The 7,882-nt window shown below is 35.6% G+C and overlaps 1 pseudogene; it reads left to right on the top strand.

Annotated features, from left to right (window-relative positions):
* The first annotated feature begins 5,964 nt into the window (after positions 1-5,964).
* On the top strand, positions 5,965-7,442 carry LOC141691340 (phosphoglucomutase, chloroplastic-like; annotated as a pseudogene).
* The last annotated feature ends 440 nt before the right edge of the window (positions 7,443-7,882 follow it).

Here is a 7,882-nt window from a genome sequence, read left to right on the forward strand (position 1 = left end):
CCTGCATCAGGATTTCCAATTATCAAATCAGGTGTATGTGATTTTGTCCACTTCCTTGCAGATGGAATGTTTTCTCTAGAACTGGATGCTCCCCCATGATCCATGCTATCTTCATTTTCATTTTCTGATGCTCCCCCTGAAACTATGCTCTCTGAGTTGGATTCTTCAGTATTTAGATTGTCAGCTCTTTCAGAACTTGGCTTATCAGAACTTGACGAATCAGAACTTGAAGAGCCAGATGCATGTTCTGATGTTTCTTGAGATGTGGTAGAATCTTGAGTATGCTCCCCCTGCATAGGTGCATCTTCCTTTAATGTAGTCACCACAGTTTCAATAACATCAGAGTTTAATCCGTCAGAGTTTGTAGTATCAGGACTTAGACTGTCAGGTTTTTCAGTATCAGAATATGAGTCTTCATTTTCAAATCTCAGCTGATCATGATCAACGAAATCTTTAAGACCAGTGATCTTCTTGTCATCAAAAGAGACATTGATAGATTCCATGACCACTTTTGTTCTCAAATTATAGACTCTGAAGGCTTTTGTGGAAAGTGGATATCCAACAAAGATTCCTTCATCAGCTTTTAGATCAAACTTTGATAGCTGTTCAGGATGAGTCTTGAGAACAAAACATTTGCATCCAAATACATGAAAATATTTCAGATTTGGCTTCTTTTTCTTCACCATCTCATATGGTGTTTTTCCATGCTTGTTAATGAGTGTTGCATTTTGAGTAAAACAAGCAGTCTGCACAGCTTCAGCCCAGAAATAGGTTGGAAGCTTTGCTTCTTCAAGCATTGTACGTGCAGCTTCAATGAGAGTTCTATTCTTCCTTTCAACAACTCCATTTTGCTGTGGAGTTCCAGGAGCAGAAAATTCCTGCTTTATTCCATGGCTTTTGCAGAACTCTTCCATTATCAGATTCTTGAACTCAGTGCCATTATCACTCCTTAGAATTTTCACAGAATCTTTGACCATTTTATCCAGCTGTTTGATATGATCAATCAAGATAGATGCAGTTTCACTTTTTGTGTGCAAGAAATACACCCATGTGTATCTGGTGAACTCATCCACTAGGACCAACGCATACTTCTTCTTTGCAATAGACATGACATTTACTGGACCAAATAGATCAACATGTATAAGATGATAAGGCTCAAGAATTGATGATCCAGTCTTGCTCTTGAATGAAGATTTTCTTTGTTTGGCTTTCTGACATGAATCACAAAGACCATCAGGAGCAAATACTGTGTTTGGCAATCCTCTCACAAGATCTTTCTTGACCAGTTCATTTATATTGTTAAAATTTAAATGAGAGAGTTTCTTATGCCAATTCCAGCTTTCTTCAATTGATGCTCTACTTAACAGACAGATTGCAGAGCCATCAGCACTTGTTGAAAGCTTAGCTTCATAAATGTTACCACGTCTATATCCTTTCAGAACAACTTTGCCTTTAGATTTACTCACAATTTCACAGTGTTCTTCAAAGAAATCAACATGATAACCTCTGTCACAGATTTGACTTATACTCAGAAGGTTGTGTTTAAGTCCTGAGACCAGAGCTACTTCTTTAATGATGACATTCCCAAGATTGATATTGCCATATCCCAATGTTTTTCCAATGTTGCCATCTCCATAAGAAACACTTGGGCCAGCTTTCTCCACAAAGTCTGATAGCAGGGCCTTATTTCCAGTCATATGACCTGAACATCCACTGTCCAGAACTAGAATATTTTTCCTGTTGCCCTGCAATCATAAGGACCACTAATTATTAGTTTTAAGGACCCAGACTTGCTTGGATCCTTTGGTCTTATTAAGTTTGTTAACATTTGCAGCGGATTTAGCATCAGAGTTTATGTTAACATTTTTCTTATCAGAAATTACATTATCAGACTTTGAATCAGAATTTATACTAGAAGGAACAATGGAAACTTTCTTCAAAGAAGGTTTTATTTGATAATAATCATAGTACAGACTATGATATTCCTTACAAGTATAAATGGAATGCCATAAACTACCACAATGAAAACAAGGATTTTGTGGTTTGTATCTAACTGACTGACTCTTAACTCCTGATTTCGAAGGTAAGGAGTTAATATTCTTATTTTTCCTGCAAAAAGAAGCCAGATGGTTAGAACTTCCACAGTTATGACATGTTTTCCTAGGTGCATCAGGAACAGATTTATAATCATTGCTTTTATTCACACCTTCCTTTCCATTCCTATTTTTCCTAGGTGATTTTACCTTGTTTGCATTCTTGACATCTTTCAGCTTATGCTTAAGCTGCTTCTTTGTCATTAAGCCTATGTTTACTTCAGCTGTCTTTTCCTGTTTTAGTTTGTCAGAAGTTAATTCCTCTTTAACTTCTGATTTCTCATTATCAGTCTTTACAGTTACAAACTTAACAGGTTTTAACTTTGGCTTTTGCTTAACAACAGGCTTAATTTCTTCAGTTCCTTTATCATTCTTATTTTCTCCATAACCTAAGCCCTCTTTCCAATTTTCACTACTTAGCAAATTTTGAGTTGTTCTGCCAGAGTTAGTCCAAGTCCTGATTATTTCTCTTTCCTTTTCTAACTCAGTTTTTAGAGATTCATTCATTTTTAGCACTTCATCCCTAACATAAAAAGCATCATCTCTATCCTTCTGAGTTTGATGGAATATGACTAACTCTTTTTCTAAGAAATCATTTCTTTTCTTATATGCAAGATTTTCAGAAGTTAATCTTTCACATGTTAAAGTTTGATCTCTATAGCTAACAAACATGGTTTTAAGATATCTTCTCAACTCATTAATATCATCAGTATGAAAAGCATAAGTGGTCTGAGGTACCTTTGTTTCAGCAGCTTCAGAACTGCTCTCAGCACTTTCTTTATCAGCATTTGCCATTAATGCATAGTTCTCTTCACTTTCAGAGTCTGAGGTGTCTGTCCAGCTTTTCTGCTTTGTGACAAGAGCCTTGCCTTTGTCACCCTTTACCTTCTTGCAGTCAGGAGATATGTGGCCTTTCTCACCACAGTTATAGCATTTAACATTGGTGTAATCTCCTCTGTCAGACTTTCCTCCTCTGCCTTCAGATCTTCTGAAATTCTTCTTATCAGAACTTATGCTTTTCCTGGAAACCTTCTTTCCCTTCCTGAACTTCCTGTATGCAATCTTTGTGATTCCTTTCACCATAAGAGCACACAGCTTCATCATCTCCTCATCAGCATCAGTCTCAGGCAAGCTTTCAGAATCTGAGTCATCATCACTCTCAGAACTTGATGACTCAGTATCAGACTTTATGAAAAGAGCTTTACCCTTGTCTTTCTTTGAGGAAGCTGCTTTGGAGAATTCTTCTTCAGCCTTAAGAGCAACTGTCCTTGACTTTCCTCCTTTCCACTTGCTTCTTTGTTCCATCTCTAGCTCGTGTGTCTTGAGCATTCCATAGATTTCGTCAAGAGTTGTTTCATCAAGATTGTAGTTGTCTCTTATTGTCATTGCCTTCAAATCCCAGCATTCAGGAAGAGCTAACAGGAACTTAAGGTTTGAGTCTTCAAGATTATACTCTTTATCAACCAATGACAAATCATTCAAAAGTTTGACAAATCTATCATATAAATCATTCAATGACTCATTAGTCTTTGAGTCAAAGTGTTCATACTCTTGAGTGAGTATTGTCTTTCTGTTCTTCTTAATTGTGTCAGTTCCCTGACATCTTGTTTCCAGAGCATCCCATATTTCCTTAGCAGTCTTGCAGTTGATTACCCTGTTTGACATTACATTGTCAATGGCACTATGCAGTAAGTGTCGTACCTTAGCATCCTTAGCAATTGATGCTATGTCCTCAGCCGTATAATCACTCTTCTCCTTTGGTACGGTCGTTGCTGCTTCACCTGCAACTGCAACTGCGAGTTTGGTTGGTTTGTGAGGACCTTCCTTGATTCTATCCAGGTATTCTGGATCTGTTGCTTCCAGGAACATGGTCATCCTTACCTTCCATATGGGATATTCAGATGGTCGCAGTATGGGGACTCTGATGGTCTCATACCGACTCTGAATTTGTGTCTTTGGTGGTTCCTCAGTTTTGGTAGGCTTAGTTGGAGTTTCTGTGTCCGACATGATTGTGTTTGGATCTTTAACTGTATGTAAGTTAACAGATAGGCTCTGATACCAATTGTTAGGTCACACACACACTGTAGAGGGGGGTGAATACAGTGTATAGTACACTCAAATCGAACTTAAAGAACTTGAGTAACAAACTTAATTGAAACAATAAACTCTGTTACAATATGAAACTGTTACCTCTCAGTGATGAACAAATATCACGAGAGCTGCTAGGGTTACAATGAATAATCTTCTCGAATATGATAACACTTCTAGTGTAAACCCTATGCCTGTGTTTATATACTACACAGTTACAAGATAATCGCTAATTGATATGGAATATAATTCAGCTTCCTAAAATATATCAATCAGATATCTTCTATTCCAAGTATTCCATTCTTCACGGAATTCCTTCTTCATGCATATCTCTTCTTATGTTTTATCTCTATCTTCTTTCCTTTAATCAGCTACTGTCCTTATCTGATCGTCCTTCAGCACTTAAGTTCTGATATCTATCTTCTGATGATTATCTCCTGATAATATAAGTACTGATATCCTTAAGTCCTGACTTCCAGTATAAGTACTGATCACCAGTTAAGTACTGATCTATCCTGTTCACACAAGATCTGAAAGCTAAACATAAGACATATTAGCCATGACATTATCAAATATATCTAACACACTTTATTGCATAATAAACCTCCTCCTCATTATTCTGATCTAAAAGTAGTTAATTGCCTCTGCTATGTGTCTACTCTTTCAAAAGAGCTGATAATTTTTTTCTAGAGCAACTAAATGTATATTTTTAGGTTATCCTTCTGCTAATAAAGGGTATCTAGTTATGGATTTAAACACCCATCATACTTCCATCACTACTAGAAATAGTAGATACGACATCGGTGTTTAGACATCGGCATGTAATGCACCCGATGTTAAAAGCCCGTTTAACATCAGTTTAAAAAAAGCAATATTGAATATAAATACTGACATCGGTTTTACATAATATCATTGTCTATGTTCAATTTTAAAATAATAACAAATAAATGTTTTTCACTTTAACATTGGTTATTTATACTAACCATTGTATATAGCCATTTCTAAAAAAATGACTTAATAAATATTTCAGTTCCCCCGCTAAGTACCCAAATTTCCCCGCTTGACAAAAAGTTAAAGTTATTCCACCCTCCCCCTTAACTCACACACCCATATATCGACTATCTCTCTATCTCTGTCTCTATCTCCATCTTTATCTCCCTCCCTCTCTCCCTCAAACCTCGATTGCAGACTTCACTTCCCTTATCCCTGTCTTCCCCCCATACCCTAAGGCGACTCTATCTTCTCTCTCTTTCCTCTCTCTCTCAAACTTGCCCTCATAAACCCCAAGTTACACCAATACATATTTGGCATTCAAATTAGACCTAATAAGCACAGTTTACGCTTTGAATTGGTAAGATTAGACAAAAATCATAGATTTGGAGTTTAAAAGGATCTTCGAAACTTTGGGTATTGTTCAATTAAGTTTTAATTTCAAATTTGGTTCGTTAAATTTGAACGAGTCTCCGATTTTCAATTTTTTTCTCTTTAGTCTATTTTTGTTCACAGGTCTGCTGCTTTTGGTGATTAAGGATCTTGTCAAGATTTGGATTTGGAGCTTTTGGAATTTTATGAAATTACGATATGCTGTTTATCAATGTAATATATACATACATAGTATGTTAATTGGGGTTTCTTTGGGAGCCAAATGGAACATCACTTACTTATTGTTTTTTATTTGCTTTATGAATGGACATTTAGTTTCAATTCATAATTGCTTAAAGTTTCATATTAGTTTTTATATCCCCTGAAAATATCCTTGCCATTCAAAGTCAAGTACCTTTTGTTATATGTATTGACATGTAGATTATATGAGATTAATGAGTTCATGTCCTACTATTCTATAACAAGTACTTACTGAATTAGTAGTTTGCATTTAAATTAAAAATTGATGCAGATTTATGAAATTAAGATGGTGGATATTTTAGATGTTGACCTCTCTCATCTTGGTGTAACGAAATATGGGAAATTTAGTGTTGAAGTGGTTGACCCAGTTTCTGACTATTTGGAGCTGATGGAAGTAAGATTATGATAAAATTCGTTCTTTAATGTTTTTTGAAATACAATCTCACTTGATGTTTAGAAATGATATGATGTTTTTGATGCAATGCACGCAGTCACATGTGCTTATGCAGAACCCACCTTTGTAGACAAGCTTGAAGCTACTCCAGTATGTCTTTTTCTTTCATGTTTAATGATCGAAAATTTTGGGCATGGACATCGAGATCCGAATCTTACGTAAGATAGTTTGGTGTTGATTTAGCTTAATTATTATTATAAAACATTGAAATTGATATGTTTGGGATAGATATGCTAAAGACCTAGTCAACATTTTGTATAAAGAGAATGGACCAGACTTTGGAGCTGCAAGTGATGGTACGTTACTTGTCTTGTGTACCATTATCGTTGTTTCTAATTATTTTCAGTTCTTAACATATAAACTTGACCTGTATTTTTAAATTTTCTCGGAGGTTATGAAGTTTACTCATTACCATATTTTTATTTTTCCTGCAACCAATTGTTGACTTGATTTTATATGAAGGATGACAGAGTAATTAGTGTGGACAGTTGTAAAGGTTAATTGACTTTGAGTAAATTGATGACTTGCGTAGCTGTGGATTTGATGCACCTGGAGATGAATTCAGATGTTCCTCTTATATCCTGCAGGCTGCTTCTTTTTGTGAAGTCATGTATGCCATTCTTTTGGTAAACCTCAGCGGTGTGTAATACATTTATTAAAATAATTTCTCAGGTGACGGTGATAGAAACAAGATTCTAGGTAGAGAATTTTTTGGCACCCATTCAGACTCAGTTGCAATCATCCCAGCAAATGCGCAAAATGCAATTCCATTTTTCCAGAGTGGCCCAAAAGTAAGAAGCCTCTGTAACATTATTTTAGATTTATCCTATTTCTTATATTAGATTACACGTGCTGTTAAATTTTTAGGGTTTAGCCAAAATTTATGCCAACAAGTGGTGCTCTTGACCGTGTTGCCGAGAAGTTAAATCTGCCATTTTTTGAGGTTTGGTGTTCAGAAATGTTATCCAAGCGATTAATGGTGTCAGTGCCGAAAATTGGCTTGATTTTTTTTCTTTCCTGCTTCTGCCATGTCCCCACTGGTTGGAAATTCTTTACAAATTTAATGGATGCCAGAGTGTTTGTCAATTTATGGTGAAGAAATTTTGGGAACAGGGTGTGACCATATTCACGAAAAGGATGGCATATGGTATGTTATTTTTAAATTAATCATCCTGGTCAATTGATTATCAATGCCAGATCCAGTTAAATATGATCTAGTGTAAAATATCTCAGTCAATTAATAATTTCTTAAACTAAATTTTAACTTTCTAAATTGCTATCGGGTGTTGTAATACTTCCATTTGACCCTTACAAGAATGGATATAAGTAATTATTAAATGCAAAATGTATATAACCAATCTCTTTTAATAGTGTTACAAATTAATACTGTAAGTACTAGATTGTTCTGATTTTGGAGGCAACTTAAATACAAGATTTCTTCTTCCAAACTGTACACTGTTGAGTAGGTTTTGTGTCACCTGATACTATAATATCCTAAGGCCGCTGACTTTACTACATGTTATTGACAGGGTTGTGCTGGTTATTATCTTATCGATTTAGAATGTGTGTAAAAAATGTCTCCGACCTTGGGCTTTCTGGTTACTGTACTTAACAAACATAATTT

This window comes from Apium graveolens, chromosome 10, assembly GCF_009905375.1.
Source record: "Apium graveolens cultivar Ventura chromosome 10, ASM990537v1, whole genome shotgun sequence".
NCBI lineage: Eukaryota > Viridiplantae > Streptophyta > Magnoliopsida > Apiales > Apiaceae > Apium > Apium graveolens.